Source organism: Panthera leo, chromosome B3 (assembly GCF_018350215.1).
Source record: "Panthera leo isolate Ple1 chromosome B3, P.leo_Ple1_pat1.1, whole genome shotgun sequence".
NCBI lineage: Eukaryota > Metazoa > Chordata > Mammalia > Carnivora > Felidae > Panthera > Panthera leo.
In genome coordinates this window covers 143863975-143883568 of record NC_056684.1, presented here as the reverse complement: position 1 = coordinate 143883568, position 19594 = coordinate 143863975, and the positions used below count along the sequence as shown (strand labels likewise).

Genomic DNA, 19594 nt, shown 5'->3' with positions numbered 1-19594 from the left:
TAACAAAAGTAAGAATTTTTGTGCACCAAAGGACCTTATTAAGAATCTGAAAAAAAGACCTACAGAATGGGAGGAAATATTTGTCAACCATATATTTACTAAGGGTTTAATATTCAAAATACATAAAGAACTCCTAGGGCACCTGTGTGGCTCAGTTGGTTGAGCATCCGGCTCTTGATCTCCACTCAGGTCATGATCTTGTGATCTGTGAGATCAAGCCCCATGTCCAGCTCTGTGCTAACGGTGCAGCGCCTGCCTGGGATTCTCTCTCACCCCGCCCCTCCCCCACTCACTCACTCACTCACACACACTCTCTCTCAAAATTGAAACAGATTAAGTATATATGTATGTGCGTGTATGTGTACATATATATATATATATATATATACATACACATGTGTACACATGTGTACGTATGTGTGTATGTGTATATATATATATATATGCACACATACACGTGTGTGTGTGCATATATATATATATATACATACATATATACAACTCTTACAATTCAACAACAAAAAGATAACCCAATTAAAACATGAGCAAAGGGCTTAAGTGCACATCACTCCAAAAAAGATATAAATTAAAAGATGTTCAGTATCACTGGCCATTAAGGAAATACAAAACTACACTGAAGATACTACTTTATATCCACTAGACTAGCTTAGATAGATAAATGTTGCAATGATGTACAGAAATTGGAACCCTAGGACGTCTGTGGTGGGAATAAGTTAAACACAGAATTATTACCATATGACCTAGCAATTCTATTCCTAGGTATTTCACCCAAGAGAAATGAAAACACATGTCTACACAGAAACTTACACAAATTATTCATCATAGCCAAAAGAGGAAAACAATCCAAATGTCCATTGGTGGATGAATGGATAAATAACTTGTGATATATACACAGGATGGAATATTATTCAGCCATAAAAAGGAACAAAACACTTATACATGCTGTAATTTAGATATACCTCAAAAACCAAGTGAAAGAAGCTAGACATTAAAGGTCACCTGTTGTATGACTCCTTTTATATGAAATGGCTAGAACAGGCAAATCCATAGAGACAGGAAGCAGATGAGAGGTTACCAGGGGTTGGGAGGAAGACAGAGTAAGGAATGATCACTTAATGCATAAGGTTTTTTTATGGGATGATGAAAAAGGTTTGAAATTAGAGAGAGCTGGTGGTTGCACAACATTGTGAATATGCTAAATACCACTGAAATGTACACTCTAAAACAGTTAATTGTATGTTAATGTGAATTTTGCCTCAATAAAAGAAAACGTGGTTAGGCTACAGTGTACTGATTCATCCATACAAATACCTGAGTACCTACCACACTCCAGGCGCTCTCCTAGTACACGGGTTAAGATGATGAACAAAACTTTTCTGTTACAAATTTAGAAAGCAAGGTAAGAGACTAGAGAGTGAGTGTGGACTATTTTAATTAGGGTGTTCAGGGAAGACCTCCTGAAAGAAGTGACATTTGAACAGAGATGAGAACGAACTGAAGAACATTATTCTGCTAAATAACAGAAAAAATAATCTACTGAAATTAAAACATAAATTTTAATTTATCAAAAATCATCACAGGCAAAAAATTCCTTTTCTACAAATCATTTTACTCTTTATTATGAGTAATTTCTTTATGGTCCAGTAACACGCTGCTTCTACACTTACCTGCAGGGTAGTCTCCCAGGGCCAAGCCACACTCCCAAGACAGCCTGTCATTCCCCTTGCTAACAAGGCAGGTTTTCCCTTTAGGAAATCACTCAGGAGAGGAAAGAGGGAAAGGAATTAGCACTTACGATATGCTGGGTTCTCACATTCACTCACATTCTCACTTCTATTCCTCACAATTACCTTTCCATGGCTGAGAAAAATTAAGGTTCACAAAGGATAAGTAAGCTAAACGAAGGACCAGAATTCAAATCAGGCCTGATTTCAGACCCATACTCCTCCCACACATAAATGTCTCATTGTTACTGAGTGCATCTTAGGCCACACCGAAAATATGATGAAGTGACCCTGTCCTTGAGAAGCTTGTCATCTCAACACTAGAGACACATCCAAGATGCACCAGAACATTCCTCAACCTGAAGAAGGCAGAATAGGCTCCAGGAACATAAGGCCCTTGCTATCCAATACCATGGCATGCACCCAAGAAGTCTAACTCATGTTAAGAACTAAGGAATCTACCCTGTATCACTCCAGGAACCTGACCTTGTGGCCTTGGGGCCTAGATGTGTGCCAGTATTCACAACCCTTCCTGGAGCAGGTACAGACAGATGTCCATGAAACAAGCCTCCCCCCCTCAACCCAGCCATCACTGACCCTTCCCAGTTCTGTGTTCAAAACTTTACAGTGGTTCTAGCAGAAGAGCCACTTAAAATCTTCTCCAAAAGAGTCAACAACATCATTTCCTCGCTAATTGTGGAGAAGGCTTCTTTGCCTTTAACTTCTATTCCCATAAGTAATCCGTAGTCATAATTAAATTCCAGATGAATGGGTAGAAATTTGACTGTGCTGGACTGCAAGCGTTATGCTCTCTACAGAGTGACCAGGCACCGGGGACTTGTTCACCACTAACAAGCTAATGCTTGTAAAACCTTATAAAAACATAATGACTAAACACTATCATTATTACTTGACTACCCGTTTAAATGCAAATTAAGAGAGGGAAAGGGGAAAGAAAACACATTAGTAAATCAGGTTTGGGACTGCTACTCAGCAAGATGTAAGCAACATCTGAACCACAGGGGTAAAGAACATCTTAACTGAATTTGTTAAAGGATACTGAATGTAATGTTGCTGCTATAAGAAAATAACTCAAAACAGAAAGAAGAAATGGAGGGAATACCAGCTAGAAAAAGGAGTCAATGAAGGCAAAACAGATGTTAGAAGGAAAGGCTACAGGAAAAACATATGCTGGAAAAATACATAATTTATTTAAAAAGTACTATTTACCAGCAAAACTAAAACGTTAGAATCTGAAAGCAAAACTAAAAAGTCTAGAATGTGAACAAAATCCAAAACAGGACTGTAACTCAGCTTAAACTGACCACGCGGCACAGTAATGAAAACAGGAACTCTGGAGTCCAACAGGCCTATCGCTCTTCACTGTTCTCATCTGTAAAATGGGAATAACTCTTACTCCAAGTTAGGCTGGCACAGAGGTGGCACCCAAAGGCAGCCAGTGCCCTGTTCTCGATCACTCTCCCCGACACAGCCACAGGGAGCGCCTTCAGACTCTGACACGCAACTCTGCCAGCCACTGCCTCCCTTTCTCTTCTGCGGGCTTGCTGATGGTCGTCCTCCCTGGGAAACACCTCCTAAGCCCGCAGTCCAAGTGACACGGCACCACCCCCCCCTCAGCACCTCCGTTCTACCCGCACAGGGCCTACCCCGTGGCTCTTCCGGCTCACCACCTTCCATAAGCTCCTCGAGGATGGTGATCAGACAGCAGTTTACTTGACTACTCAGCTTTGACAGCTAGCACAGCTCTTGAGTAGGCTCTCAAAAATGTGTGCTGATCAAATAAGTCTCAATTATCGCAAGTCAGAATACAGACCAAGCAGCTTCCCTGGGGAAAATCTTGAAAAGTACAACATATAAAGAAAAAGTCTGTACTCTGGGTGAATAGTCCATGCTTTGCCATTATCCAGCTTGGGACAGTTATTCAGCCAAACATTCCGAGCCTCTCATATAAAAAAAGAGGGAATTCAACTAGAAAGTCTCCGTGGTCCCTACCACAGGCAAGGGCATATTAGGTCTACATTCTAAGACTTGAACATTCTTACTCTACTACATCTTGATTCTCTATGTTAACATCGTAGAATGCTTTATTGTCCATTTCACTCCTAACAAGCACGTGATGTGCATGGTGCTTTCTGCCTCATTTTGCAGATGGGGAAAGCAATTCAGACAGAACCAATAGCCTGACCAAGTAGAGAGAGCAGGACTGGCATTCAGATATTTAAAGCTGGTGCCTTCCATCATCTGCACCCTCCTCAAGCTGGGGAATGGACAGCTCCAGGGACACATGGTAGAATGCCAAGGGAGCCCTCAGGGGTCCTAGGGAAGCCAAGGACAAACAAAACGCATCTTCTGGAGAATTAACTATACTCAAAAATTTGGGAGACAAAGTGTGTTTATATTTCAAAAAAAAATCAGACATATTACTAGTACAGTGTGAAATTTGTATTAAAACTTAAGATAAAGGGGCGCCTTGCTGGCTCAGTTGTAAAGCATGTGACTCTAGATCTCAGGATTGTGAGTTCAAGCCCCGTGTTAGGTGTAGAAATTACTTAAGAAATAAAAAATAGGGGCGCCTGGGTGGCTCAGTCAGTTAAGCGTCCAACTCTTGGTTTTGGCTCAGGATCATGGGTTCGAGCCCCACATCAGGCTCTGCGCTGGGTGTGGAGCCTGCTTGGGATTCTCTCTCCCTCTCTCTCTGCTCCTCCCCTGTTTATGCTGTCTCTCTCTCTCTCTCAAAATAAGTAAAATAAACTTTAAAAAATAAAAAAAGCAAAAATAAATAATAAATCTTTTTTAGAATTTTTAAATAAAACTTACTGGGCCTTAGAGACTTACAACATACTACACTAAAACCATGCCATGCCCTTTCCCACACAGAAAAGCTATCTGAAACCAGAACACTTAATTTACCCTATAATAACATCTCAAACATCAGGCTATATTAATCCAAAAAGGATAGAATTTAATTTCTAGAATAAAGTTGTGACTTCGGGGCATTACTGGGCAGGGAAGGACAAGAACTAGTTGCCCTGTTCTTCCTTTCTAAGTCATTAAAAGCACCCAAGAAAGGTACCGTGTCAAAGGAAGTCTCCAGTCATATAAGCCTCTTAATGCCGTAAAACAGGGAGAAGACGGGGGTGGGCGCAGGGCACAGCCAAGGGAGGCAGCTACAAGGCACAGCGGACTGCAAGTCTATCAGCGAAACCACGTGGAATTGTGTGGGCCTCTGGTGTGGCTCTCCTCTCTCCCAAACTTGCAGTTCTGGACATGAACACTGACAGGAGAGGTCTAATGGGAACCTCATTACCTACAGTGTATGCGGGCCTCCTACTGGGCATTAACCTTCCAGAATACAAAGCTGGTCTCTGGAAACCTTCACTACAATTCTCATGACTCCTGGAGACTCAGGTTTTTACCACTCTGGTACTACTAGTGTCCTGAAAATTTTATTATCCCACTTGGTTAATTGATTTAGCTTTTCTCTCCACTCAAAGAAACCAAGTTTCCAATAAACATGCTTTTGGGTTTTGCCATAGAATCAGTGTTTAAATTGGAAAGAAAATCAGAATATCAGAACAGCATGCCTGATATCTTTCTTGGTAGAATGGCCTCATAAAAAGTTACCCAACAACCTGCATTAAAAAATATATACGGGGTGCCTGGGTGGCTCAGTCAGTTGAGCATCGGACTCCCGATTTCGGCTCGGGTCATGATCTCACAGCATATGAGATCAAACCCCGCACTGGGCTCTGCATTGACAGCACGGAGCCTGCTGGGGTTCTCTCCCCCACCCCCTCTGCCCCTTCCCACTCGCTTTCTCTCTCTCCCTCAAAATAAATAAGCATAAAAAAAAAAAAAAAACCTTTAAAAAATATACACGTATAAGGGCACCTGGGTGGCTCAGTCAGTTGAGTGTCCAACTTTGGTTCAGGTCATGATCTCATGGTTCATGAGTTCAAGCCCCACACTGGGGGCTCGCTGCTGTCAGCGCAGAGTCCGCTTCAGATCCTCTGTCCCTCTCTCTGCCCCTCCCCCACCAAAAATAATTAATAAATTAATTAAATTTATAATAAATTTAATAAATTAAAAAATAAATTAAAAACATTAGAAAAAATATATATATACACAGAGTTAAAACCTGCATGGAGCAAGCCCTAGAAAAATGCAAATCATGAAATGAAATCATAGGACCCAATTTTTTATTTCTTGAGAATTAAAAAGATTTAGGTCATTTCAGCACAGATGACAGAGCAGTAGGTTGGGGGAGGGGGTCCTGAGGGAGGTGCTTTTTAACATTTCCACCCCTCCCCTCACCACCACTTTTTGAGCCTTTCTACCTACAGGGAGAAACAGTAGAGACAGCAACGTGCTGCCACTCACCGCTCCGTTCCCCAGTGCAGACCAGGCCCTTCGCAGTGTAGAACGCCGGTTCCCCAGGGTCACAAAGGGCCTGGTAAGAGCGGGAGGACAACACTGGAAACACTACAATTGGAACCCCGCAGACCAGCGGCACCGCCGGCACTGTATCTACTGGAGGACGGCAAATTGTCAGATCTCCTCTTACCGACACAGCGGGGTATGGAGAAATCCCCTTCCTGCCATCCTCAGGGCCCTGCACGAGGCCCAGAGACCTCGTTCATGCTGGGACTCGACATCCACCTCCCAGAAGCCTTCCCGGACTACACCCCACCCCCCCCACCCCCCCCCACCTACCCACAGCCGGCCAAGAGCTTCCCCTTTCCCGGATTTCCACCATACTCTCAGTCTTCCACACAATTCACTAATTCATTTTATGACTACTTAGGTGGGTCTCCGCTCTCCAGCTGAGCGACTGCTCCCTGAGGGCAGGGTGGTAAAATTCCACCTTTCACGCCCTTCCTGCCACAAGCTTCAGTCCAGGTGCTGTGGTGGTCCCATACCCTTGGTTTCTGGCATCTCCCTTCCCTGTGCACAGGAGCGGACTTCTGCAGCCCAGGCTCTTCAAGGCGGGTGCCGAATCTCACTCATCCTAGCTCTGTAACAAGAACATTACGGGAGCTCAAGGCACATTAACTGAACATTAGGCTAGATGAGAAAAAGATTCCCAACTCCCAGTTAATGATCCACTTATCTCAAGGAATACAGAATTCAGCAAGAGATTCCCACCTCGTTTTTAGAGTTGTGAGAAACCAACAGTCACCTACGTTTTCAATATCTCACTACCCGCCAACCTCAGCCCAAGGTGTCTGCACAGGGAGGAAAAAAAAAATCCCATCCAAAAAAATGTTTACTGCTTGATGATAAAAAAAAAACAAAAAACACCTCACCTCCTCCTTCCTAGGTTGGTTAGCTCCCCCCCCCCAATCATCTACAATACTGATGTGCAAAAAAAACAATTAAAAAAAAGCTCCTTAAAATGAGAAAGACGTTTTGTATTTTTTAGTTAATAATGAATGATGGGTATCACACAAGCACACGTAGTTTTCTGACATTTTTCCTTTCTTTTTTTTTTTTTAATGCTTATTTATTTGAGACAGAGAGAGACAGAGTATAAGCAGTGGATGGGGCCAAGAGAGAGGGAGACACAGAATCCCAGGCAGGCTCCAGGCTCTGAGCTGTCAGCACAGAACTCGACACCTGGCTTAAACTCGTGAACCGCGAGATCATGACCTGAGCTGAAGTCAGACACTTAACCGACTGAGCCACCCAGGCGCCCCTGACATTTTTCCTTTATGTTTAAAACTACACTTTCTTCTATTTCTTTTAGCTCCTTTGGACCCAAAGCCTCCTGCTGTGATGCAAGTGGCACCCACCCCCATTCACCTCTCTACTGCCCTCCTGCCCCAGGGCATCTGGCCTCTCCCTGTGGTTGCACTCCTCCCACTCAGAATAAGCCTAAGCATCACCTGCACGGTTAGGCCTCAACTGCCTCTCTCTGGTCACCTTCCAGGTCCACTGGCCTCACTTCACTTCCTTCCTTCCCACTCTGTAGCTCTCTTCCCAGTTTGTCTCTGCAGGTGAAGTCAACATTATGATTCTCCCTCCATTCCCCCCAAATAGTGTCTCTTCCTCTATGAACACTCGTGAAGAAGCACACGAGGGGTCCAGATTCTATGGAATCAACACAGGAGGCCTTGGTCACAAGACGTCTCCTCTACCAAGTTAATAGTTCTTAAATTGACCAGTGCACGGAAACTCAGCTCTTGCGTAATACTTGATAGTTAAGATCACTTGCTGTTTGGAGAGTCCTGCTATATGGAGATGAGAAAATAGAGATGGGCAAATTTAACGCAATTTCCTTTGTTTGCTTGAGCCAGCTTAGACTTGCAACACCACCCTGACTGTTTTATCTTTCTGAAAGTGCAGCTTTAACATCATAGAGAAGGACTTTAAGAGAGTGATAAATCATTCTCCTCCTCCGTTCATTAGCACAGCTATCCTGACAGTACCCCAGAAAGGCCTGTCTCAGGTTTGCACAGTGAAAAAATAAAGGGATTTTAGCCAGGGTGTTTACAGAATCAAAATCCCAAACACAGGGGAAAACAGCAAGCAGCAGCCCAGATGTTTCAGTGGAACGCAAGACTTTCTTCAAGGCACGAACAAGAGTAAGAATATTTTGACGCTATTAACAGAAGCAACTGACCACTGCTATTGCCTGTTTCCAATGGAATGTCTTTACACCGTTCTCACTGAGTGAGGCCATCTTATTAAATCCAAAATGCATGGATAGAATCCAAGCAAAATAACTGGTCGTCTTTCCCCTCACAGAAAAATTCACATGAATGTCTTTAAAAAAAAAAAAAAAAAAGCTGGAATTCTCCCTGCCAGTTCTCTCTGCTTTCCTGGCTTCTGCATTGTGACAGCTGGAACAGATGGCGTCTGGGTGAGACACCTTAACATCTTAAACCTCATGCGTGATAAGGGCCGATTTGAACCAGTGATGCTCGAGTCCCAGGTCTGTCAGGGTTTGTCATGAGCCCCTACTCACAGGGATTTCCAATCTTGTCTGCTATTTTCTGATTTTCCTACTAACAAGGTTTATCTTGCTTGGCCAACGAATTCTTCGACTATAGACTAATTCTGAATATAGAGTCACAACAGAGTACAAAAAAGCAAATATCCCCTTGCGTTTGAAAAACGACTGGCTGTGCACTATTTTGCCAGACATCCTACACATGATGCAGTCTTTTTCACAGGCCATTTTCAAAGATGTGAAAGACACGCGCAGATTTTAGCACCGACCGATGGTCCGCCTGGTCGTTTCTTTCAATAAGAATTTTAGAGCCATATAGAAGGTTACAGAAAACGTTTCCAAACGCTTCACCAGTGTGCATTCACGACAAATGCCAGGGGAAAAAAAAAAAAATTATGGCTCCTCCTCTGTTGTATGCTGTGAATGTAAATTAAGAAGCGGTAAGGTAACGCTCAACACAGCCTTTATGACTCCACAAAAATAAACGAACACACACACACACACACACGCTCACACTCACTCACACACCCCCATCTCCTTCTGAAATCTGATTCAGAGCTTCATAGGAAAAACGTGAAATAAAACTGTTTTCTTCAACGGAGCATTAGCTGAAGGGTTGTTAAATTTCAAAGCACGTCCACGACAGTTCATCCATTTCCCTTTTGTTTACAGGTTTGCAAATTAAGGGTAAAGAACATTCCACACAGAATTCTCCCTACAGGTCTCGATATTAAATAGATGTCCCCAAATGGGGTGACGGCGTGAAAACGTGGCAAAGCGTACGTGAGCGATAGCCTGGCGCCTCGAGATGAAATTTTAAATACCGTGGCAGGCATCCTTTTCATTTTTTGCACCTCTGGGAGCCCGGTCTGACCTTTACTATGAATCAAAGGTGGAATGTGTGCATTTTGCCCCGAACTGGATCCCAGTACCGCCTGCCTTCGAGGCCACTGCAGCTCCCCGATTATGAATCAGTCAGAGGTTCATCTGCAGAGGAATGACTCAGTATAAACTTTTAAATAAGGGCTTCAGAAGCCCCCCCAACCCCGGCCGGCAGCCCGGGGGGCGGGGGGACCCCTCGGTGGATGCAGACCCCCAGCCGGCGCGCCCCCCCCCGCCCCCAGAACACACGGCCTCGCGGGGGATGCCGGCTGTCCCCACCCCGCGGGGCTCGCGTCCCCGGGAGGCCTCGGCACCCCGTTTCCTGAAAAGCTGCGGGCACCCCGGCCCGCGGGCCCCGGGCCCGGCCTCGAGGACAAAGTTTTCCGAAGTTGAGGCGCTCGGGGGGCGGGCGGGCCCGGGCGGGGGCGGGGGCGAGGCGGCGCCGCACCGGGCACTCGCCGCCGGGCGCCGGGCCTGCTTCGCCCCGGCCCCGCTCCGGCCCCGGGCCCGCCGCCGCCGCCGCCGCCGCCGCCGCCCGCCGAGGACGCGGGAAGGGGCCGCCGGGGATGGAGCCTCCCGCCCGCCCGCCTGCCGCCAGCCACCCGCCGCCGTCGCCACCCCTTACCCCGCGGTCCGCCCCGCTCGGCCGGCTCAGGGGCGCCGGGCTCGTCCTCCGCCGCGGTCCGCAGCGTCCTGCTCCCCGGGCAGCCCCATGTCGGGGGGCGGGGAAGGGCCGGCGGCCGCCGCCGCCGCCGCCGCCGGCTGGAAAGTCCCTGCTGGGCTGCAACCCCGGCTCGCGCACGCGGCGGCCGCGCCGCGCCGCGCTCCCTCGCGCCCTCACGCACCCTCTCGCAGCACTTCCTCTCGCGCGCTGGAAATCCCCGCCGGCCGCCGGAGCGCGCCCCGGCGCGCGCCCGCCCCGCCCCCGCCGCCCGCGCGCGCGTGGGAGCGCCGGAGCCCGCGAGCGCCGCCGGCCCCACGCGCCCGCGGCCCGCGCGCCCCCGCTCCCCCCCCCCGCGCGCGCCCGCGACCCGTTGCTAAGGCCCGCCCGCCCCGCGCCCGCCCCGCGCCCGCCCGCCGGCCTTAGCAACGGCGCCGCGGCGCGAGCCGGGGCGGCCCCCGATGCCCCCCGCGGCCGCCGCAGAGCCGCCCGCCCCCTCGCTCCGCGCGGCCCCCGCCCCCCGGCAGCCGCGCGCGCCCCCGCCGTCTCCCCCTCCCCTTTCCGGGTCAAGAAGCCACGCAGCCGCGTGTGGGCCCCAGAGGTGCAGGTTGTGTCGCTGCCAGGAGCGATGGCGTCACCCGGTTCACCCGCGCAGCCACGCTCGCGGACACTGCACCGCCGCTGGGGCACACTCGGTCTCACACTCACCCGCACACTTGCCCACACGGGCTCACGGACCTGCATTCCTAAGCGCGGCCCCACTCATTCACACATGCTCGCCGCACACACGTTCACGGCCACGCGCACACTCACCTGGGCACTGGCACCCTCCCGTGCCCTCGCGCCACACACTCCTTCCCATACTAGCCGACACTCATGCTCCCGCACAGCCATGCACACGCACACACACACACACACTCCTCTAGACACACGCGCAGGTGGGTGGGGCTGAAGGTGACTCAAGCCATCTGGGCCCCTGCTTTTTTCCCTTGAGAGCGGGATGTCTACGCATTTGTTTGGTTGGAGTTTCCTTTCCTTCCTCCCTGGGCTCCTCCCACACCCAGGAAGCTGCCTCTCAGTCAACTGTGAACAGGGTGGCCAGTTTGCCGCGAGTGCCCAGACTTCTCGTGGCCTGCGTGCCCGGGGGCAGAAGAGTCCACCGCAAACCCCGCTCCTCGCCGGACCTCCGGCCTCTGGCGTCTATGCAGCCTCCAGACCCGGGGCCACCCACTTATCCCGGGGCCTTGGCCCCGCCACCCCCGAAGTCATCGATGATTACCCCAAAAGCCTCTGAGGTTGCACCCATCCTGGCTGGGCCTGTCTCTGGGAGGCCCTAGGCCAACTCTGCCCGTGTTTACGAGGCAACAGAAAGGGGCTTTTCATTTTTCACTTCTCGAGGAGGCTTATGAAGGTCCCCGGACCAGAGCTGAGACCAGTGTGACCAGCTTAAGCCAGTCTTCCTTCTTGTATTTCTCCAATGACTCATGTGAGTAGAGGCAGGAAGTCCAGCATCTCCTCCTGCAGCTTCCCCTGTGGAACGTTCTGGAACCCTGGACAGTGAGCCGTGGTTCTGGCTCCAGAAGCCCAACAGGTTTCTGTCCTCCAGCCACAGCAGTGGAGCCCTGCTACCCAGACTGGGGCTCCAGTGGCGCCCCCACTTGGGCCACAGAAGGTCACAGCTTTCTGAATTCAGACCAGAGAACCCGAGATGGCTGCTGTTCTCCCAAGCAACCATGTCAGGGTGACCGGCTAGCGGCAGCCAGCCCTTGTGCACATACCTCTGGGCTCTGTGCTGAACCCAGGTCACCAGATGGGCTCCCCTTTCCCTCACGGTGGGTTCCCCTCCAGAGCCTTGCGTGCCCTTTCCTGCCTGTTGCAACTTGTAGTGACTCTCACCTGAAAGGATCAGGTCCTGGCTGCTTCCCGTACCCCAGACTCCAGGGCCTCTGCATATTGGCCCACCGGCTCCCGGGTCCCCAGGCCCGCCCAGACCGCTGTCCTGGGACACTGGCCTCCAGGTGCTCGTTCCCACCTTCTGCCTCACACTATATTGCAAGGGCTCTTTTAAAGACTTTGCCAAAATAAGACTGCCAAAAATTCTCTAGGCTGCGCTATTTTTGGTTCTTTTAAAATAGGCAACAAGGTGGAAGTTTCAAAGATCCATCAGAGGGGTTTTCTGGGACTCCTTTTACTCTCTTCCCAAAGCAGCATCCAGCACGTTGAGAATGAATAGATTCGGGTACACCCCAGGGTGGAGCCCTCTTCTGGTGAGACCTGCTCCTCTCCTCTCCCCCTCTTCCGCCTGTCCTTTCCCTTCTCCAACCTTCTGGCAGTTCTGGATGCCCTGCTTTAGAGACTGGAGGGGGACAGCACAAATCATTTTGCCCCTAACAGGGCAACTGCTTTGGGGGTGGGTGTTCTGTCCTCTGCAGTTTCAGGCTGCTGGGCAGCAGTGATGGGCAGCAAGGAGAGCCAATCACAGGTCTCCTCTGCATTTCAAAGGCAGCCCTCTCTGTTCCCTATGGCAACGAGGAACAACAAGCTGACACCATTTCTGGACAAAGAAATTTCTCACAGGGATTTATGTAGCATTACATGTTCTGTTTGCTGTGTTTCTGGGAGAAGTGCACACAGATATTAGAGCAACGGCTCAGAAGCCAATCCTGTTTGTTTTCCAGAGGAAGGGGGAAAGTATGCATCATATAGTGTTAGGGGGCTTTTGGCCTGTGAATGGGGTCTCACAGGCCTTTCCCTGAATATGATGATCAGGCCCTCAAGTGACACCCACGCAAAGACCATCAGCTCCCCACCCCCCCCCCCCCGGCCCCGGAAGGGGGTCTTAACTTGGGCTGCAATATGCTGGCAACTTCTCCCACTAAAATATTAAATATCACCTCAGGAGGGACCGTGACACACGGCAAAATAAAAAAATAAAAATAGTTCTACTAACTGACCAGACAAGTAGCTTCCAAACTTTTTGAATTTTACAGCACAAACCCAGTTGTGTATCATGTATGTGCAGGAATATACACGCACATATGACGACACTTAGCCTCAAACATGTGATGTATGCTGTTATTTTCTATTCCATTCCATTTTTTTAAGTTTATTTTTTGAGAGAGAGAGAGCGGGGGAGAGAGAATCCCAAGCAGACTCTGTGCTGTCATCGCAGAGCCCAACACGGGGCTCAAACTCCCCAACCGTGAGATCATGACCTGAGCCAAAACCGAGAGTCCGATGCTTAACCAGCTGAGCTGTCCAGGCGCCCACCCCCTCCCCCATTCTACTTTTTCGATACTGTTGTGACTCTCTCAACTCACTGTTGGTTTGTAACCTTAAGTCTGAAGACACTCTCTTAGACGGAACGAAGGGCTGAAGGGGCCCGCGGCTTTGGGGGCGGGCGGAGCACCCCTGGCAAAGCTCCGTGGTGAGTGTGCACTGTCGCAGCAGGGCTGGGGAGCCAAGGCCGCCACTCCCCCGTCCCGTCCAGGGGACCCTGGCTGAGAGCAGAGGGGCGCCAGCGGGGAGGCAGGCTGCCTGTGCCCCTCCCTGGACAGGGACAGTGGAAAGTGAAGACAAAGGAAATGGGGCATGGGGAGACACCGGATGGCTAGGGTATACAGAGCCAGCAGGGCTCTTGTGCAAGAAATAGGAACAGGGAAGGGGGGAGATTTGGGGAACCGGCCACATCAAGTTTTAATCTTCTCTCATTTCTGTGGGCCACTCAGGTTGACCATGGTGTCCTCATTTTAGGAAACCCCGTTTGAGGGTTTGCACGCGCGTGTGCGCACCACTCGCGGAATCTCTGGTGCTTTATTTACCCCAGTCCTTCAGGACGGCATGAGCACCGGGCGAGGCCGGCCTCCCACAGGTGCCTCGACCGGAGCCCCACACCCACTTCGACCTTTAACACTTTCTGAAAAACAGATTCAATCTCACCAAGAAAAGGGTGGTTTTCACTGCAGATCTTGTGGGAGACGGGGAAGAGGGTTTGCATCAGTTACCACACAGCAGACTCATGAACCCTGCTGGGAAAATCCGGCTGCCTGCCTCCAAATCCCATTCAGGAGGTTCACCTCCTCTGTGTGATCACTGACCTTCTTTCCCAACCTGCGGGTCGGTCGTAACAGCGCCTTTCCTCCCCCTAAGCCCCCCCAACCCCCCAGGAATTCAACTCCAGCCTCAGCCCGCACACCCCACTCAGCAAACGAGCCAGTGGCTGGCGGAGTCCTACCGCCAGCCCATCCTACCCCAGCAGACCCCATCCAAGTAGTCTATGCTCCTCCCTGCTCATTAGCAATGAGGAGGGAGGAGGTGATAAGGTTCAAATGACGTCTCGGATTAATGAGACAAAATGTTTGAAAAGTACAAGAATCGTTCTAATTCATCGAAACTGCGATGTGACATCCCACTATGAATAAAGGCAAATGTGGTGCCCTTCCCCATCTCTCGAGGCTGGTGGTGACGAGCCTGAAATGTCATATGATACCAGATCAAAGCAACTTAGTCCACTGTCCCCTTGTTCGTTAGTGCATTCAGTCAAGACCCGCCACCCTTCCAGCACAGAACCAATTAAATGCTTGCCCTTTGGAGCTCACCTTGTAGCAGGTGAAAACAGAAAATAAACCTCAAGCGAATCTATCACGAGAGCTGAGGAGCAAGCTAGAACAGAGGAGGGGAGGAGGGAGGCCTGGAGTGAATGGTCAAGGAAGGTGGGGGGGCAAGGTGCCAGATAGACCTAAAGGAAAAGAGGAGGGTACCGTGTGGATATCCGTGGGAAAAGCATCCAGGAAGAGGGAATGGCGTGGGCGAAGGCCCTGAGGTCAGTAAGCATTCGGGAGGCCAGTGTGGGTGGAGCTAATGAGCAGGAGAGAGTCGCAGAAGATGAAGCTAAGGGTGGGAGATCAGGACTCCGGGAGCGAGAGACACAGGGCCCTGAGGGTCATCAACAGAACTTTGGTTTTACCTGAACATGGGAGCCATTGTAATGTTTGATTGACAGCTTATATTCTATCCAAACTAACCGTACACCTGATCTGACTTCATTGTCATTCAGCCAATAAACATAGGCCAAGAACCAGGCAAATCTGAACAACAATCAGACGCCGTCTTGTTACATAATGAATGAGGTCACAGCCGATGAAGCGTGGTGTGGGCCGGCAACTAGAAACACAAACCTCCTGGGTGTTAAAAAAGGAGGTGACTCCCTCTTGACCCAGTGACCCCACATCTGGGACTCTCCCCTCCAAAGATATAATACCAAATACTGGAAAACCATACCTCCTACCTTCAACACTGAGCAAAGGGAATGACCATCACCCTTTATCTAATGGCCATGGTGGTGGTGTTCTAAATCCGCAGATGCTGGGGGCGCCTGCTGGGCTCGTCCGACTCTTGATTTCGGCTCAAGTCATGCCTCACAGTTCGTGAGATCGAGCCCCGTGTCAGGCTCTGCCCTGACAGCACTGAACCTGTTTGGAATCCTCTCACCCTCTCTCTCTCCCCTCCCCAGTGCGTGCGCGCTCCGTCTCTCTGATAACAAATAAATTTTAAAAATGTAAACAAAATTTAAACCTAGCAGATGCTAACAGCCCCGAACTTGCTGTCAGATGGGGTGAGAACCCACGGCACGTGGACTGCAGGTCACGTAGCTCTGGCCACAGCACTGTCCCTGCACGGCAGCCTTCACTCAGCTGCTCTCAGTGGTCTAGTCCCCAGAAGAACCAAGGGGCCATGGTTGTCACCCACCCCCGTCTGAATGTTCCCGTCACTCTCCTGCTCCACCCACACTGGCCTCCAGGGAGCCTCTGTGACCCGGGCCAACTAGCTCCTCAGAGCCTTTGCCTCCGCCCTTCTCTCTGCCCCGAAAACTCTCCCTACGGCTCTCTGTATGCCTCACTCTTTCGCTTCCTTCGGTCATAGCCAGTTGGAGCAAATCCCAAATAAAACATGCATTTCCAGGCCTTACCATTGTCCACCTCCGAATGGGCCCTTGGCCCGACACATGGCTTCACACCCAAGCGGGAAGGATGCCATGGGGTCAGGCCCCCGGCTCGTCTTGCCAAAGGGCCCCCAAAATGTTGTGGGATGAGTTCCCTAGGAAAGGTGAACCGGCAAGGAATTCACTAGAGCAGGAGAATGCTAGACCAGGAATCGAAAAAGCAGAACTCAACTCATGACTGACTGTATAATCTTAGGAAGACACCTTGCCTCCCGGCCCCGGGTTTCCCCTTTTGCAGAGAGCGGAAATAAGACTGCCCGCCCTACCCCGAGGGGGCTGCGAAGGAGGACAGTGCCCGTGGGGCCACGTGGCTCACATGTCCCTGAGAGGGGCCACGATGCCCAGAGGAAGGACACAGGGTTGTGGTTCAAATGCTGCTGTCATTCCTAGAGATAAAGGCCCGGCCCAGCTCCCCTGGGCTGGGAGGGGTGGTTTTAATTTCAGATATTCACGATCAACTGCCGTGGGTGAAAATCCCATTTGCCCCGGTATTTTGAGGGGATGTTACCTAGTGTTTTCTTATTAACTTTCAGGGGTACCTTGCCCATGCTGTGCTACATTGACAGACAAACTTCATCATCCATTCACCGAAAAGCATTTTCTGCGGAATCGGTCCTCCGGCCCCCACTGCAGCTGTGAGAAGTGTCGAGGCCCCAGCACCTGGGAGGTGGTGTTTTTCAAACCGCAGCTGGCAACCCATTAATAGATCATCAAATCACTTGAGTGGGTGTGACCAGCATCTTTTTTTTTTTAATGAAATAAAATACAATAGAAAATAGCAGGAGGCTTCATACCTAGGAAGGGTTGGTATTGTTTGTAAAACTTTTGTTTTAGTCCTGCGTGGATGCCCAGGAGTGTGTGTGTGTGTGTGTGTGTGTGTGTGTGCCCACAGGTAAAATGTCTTTCTCACCGTGGGTCCTGCTGAAGAAGCCTGAAAAGCCGCTAAAGGAGACACAGCTCCAGTTGTAACTTCTTCCTTTTCCTCACTTGGGCTGACACGTCTTCCTGGGGCGCCGTGGGAACTGCAGGTTCCGCCCACTCTGGGAGGAAATATCCAAGATTAGTAGAGTCTGAATTAACTAGGTTTGTTATATTCAAAGAAATAAATAACGATGGGGTTCGGTTTGCGTTCCTCCTGCTCTTCCTGAACAGTCCGGAGAGGAGAACGCTGGGGCCTCATGTCACTGTCACCTCGCTGTCTGAAGGCTTTGGTCTGCAGGGTCAGCTCCTTCTCTCTCAATCTCTCTCTCTCTCTCTCTCTCTCTGTCTCTCGCAGAAGTTCCTAGGCAGCCTTTAAAATATTTGGCTATGGGGCGCCTGGGTGGCGCAGTCGGTTAAGCGTCCGACTTCAGCCAGGTCACTATCTCGCGGTCCGTGAGTTCGAGCCCCGCGTCAGGCTCTGGGCTGATGGCTCGGAGCCTGGAGCCTGTTTCCGATTCTGTGTCTCCCTCTCTCTCTGCCCCTCCCCCGTTCATGCTCTGTCTCTCTCTCTCTGTCCCAAAAATAAATAAAAAATGTTGAAAAAAAAAAATTAAAAAAAAAAAAAATTAAATAAAATAAAATATTTGGCTAAGTGAGGCGCCTGGGTGGCTCAGTCTGCTGAGTGTCCAGCTTCGGCTCAGGTCACGATCTCACAGTTCATGGGTTTGAGCCCCGCATCGGGCTCTGTGCTGACAGCTCAGAGCCTGGAACCTGCTTCGGATTCTGTGTCTCCCTCTCTCTCTGCCCCTCCCCTGCTCACACTCTGTTCTTTCTGTCTCTCAAAAATGAATAAACATCACAAAAAAATTAAAAAATATTTGGCTAAGAGAATGAATGAATGAATGAACGAACCAGCCAACCATCCGCCCCAAGCCACATCTTTCCTGTCCGCTTCATGTACCTCCAGTTTCACCCCGTCACACTTCATCCACGAACGGCTCCCCACAGACGACTCTGGTCCGGGCCTGGGCTCAGAGCCAGTGGCAGCTCCAGAATGTCCACAAGGTTTATGATGTCATCATCTGTCAGGAGGAGAGTCCACAGGACCTATCTGGAATCCTTATTGCCATGACACCATGATTCCCTTATTTAAGATATGGTTTGAGGCAGATCTGGGGAGCTGTTGAAGGCTGGGTGTCTTGGCCCACCCCTTGACCTCGCCACTGTGTCCACTTCTGCATGGAAACAGAAAAACCCCAAGGTCTGGCATCTGCCTGCCCGAGGCCGATCAAGAATCTGCTCTAGAACACCACAGACTTCACTTCCCAGGGGCTCACCACCCTCACCAGCTCTGACTTGGTTCTTTCTGGCCAGCTCGCGTTTGGGGCAGTGTAAGGGACTTGTGTCTTGCTGTGCACCTGAGGCCTGGGAGCTAGGATTCATAAAGTCAACTACAACTAGGATTCCCACACCCTGGGGCATTTTAAGGCCTCCAGGGTAAGCTAAGGCCAGTGTTGGGCGAGCTGGTAGGAAGGAATCCGGTGTGCCTGGGTTTTTGTGGAGCTGAGTCCATGAAGCGGTTCTCGGGGAGGGCGGCTGGGGTGTGCAGTTTCCAGTGTGGAGGCCAAAAGGGATCTAATTAGCCCTGTAATTGCCAGATCACCCCTGTTCGCTGTCCCAGGTAGTGAGCATTAAAAAACAGCAGATTCACAAATTCATGTTCTCATTACACCTCTAGCTAATCAATGTGAATTTCCGTGAGTGATTTGCAATGTAGATGATTTTTCATAACTACCACGTTTGAATTTCCCTCTACTATTTTTTCACATGGACACAAATAAGCTCATTCCACAGGAGGATCTCACAGGGCTGACACCTGAAATGACAGTCTCAGAGCTTCTCTAAGTACCTAATCACTGCTCTGTAATCAGCAGGCCACGTAAATAGCCCTGGTTCATCAGCCTAACTAGAGTTTGCTAAACACCAGCTGTATTGTACTTTCTAAAGCCAGGGGACACAGAACTGGCCTAACAAGCCTCGAGGACACGATTAAAGGGACCGAGGACTGGAGTGGACATCCACCGGGGTCTCTACGGACCCTGTGGCCCACGCCCAGGTGTCTTGGGTGCGTTCCTGCGCCTCCCAGGTGGCACCCTTCCCCTCTTCTGGGGGCCTGGAGAGTCAGCTGGGCAGGGCTCTCGTACCCCATCCCTGCCATCCCCGGGATGTGGCCCAGGATGGCCCCGTGGAGGTGAGGCCCTGCCCGGGTGGCCATTCAAGCACTCAGGACGCCCCCGGGGTGGCTGACACAGGAAATGGCCTTTCCTCCCTTGCTGTTTCTTTTTGAGTGTGAGGCAAACTAAAAAATTTCCCCACAGATGGTAAAGGAACCAAAGTCGGACACTCTAACT

At 50.2% G+C, this 19594-nt stretch overlaps 1 protein-coding gene across 6 annotated transcripts in view; it reads right to left on the bottom strand.

Annotated features, from left to right (window-relative positions):
* The window catches only part of TRAF3 (TNF receptor associated factor 3), a 132583-nt gene that overhangs the window by 107966 nt on the left and 5023 nt on the right, over positions 1 to 19594 (bottom strand). For 3 of the 6 annotated variants that reach the window (XM_042944353.1, XM_042944363.1, XM_042944354.1), the window contains exons 2-3: positions 18145 to 18265; positions 17173 to 17302 (exon numbers count right to left, since the gene is read on the bottom strand). The gene's annotated coding sequence lies outside the window, so the exon portion shown is untranslated. Of the gene's footprint in view, positions 1 to 10225; positions 10413 to 17172; positions 17303 to 18144; positions 18266 to 19594 lie in introns of those variants that run through there. The other 3 variants (XM_042944360.1, XM_042944362.1, XM_042944356.1) reach the window with 2 other exon arrangements.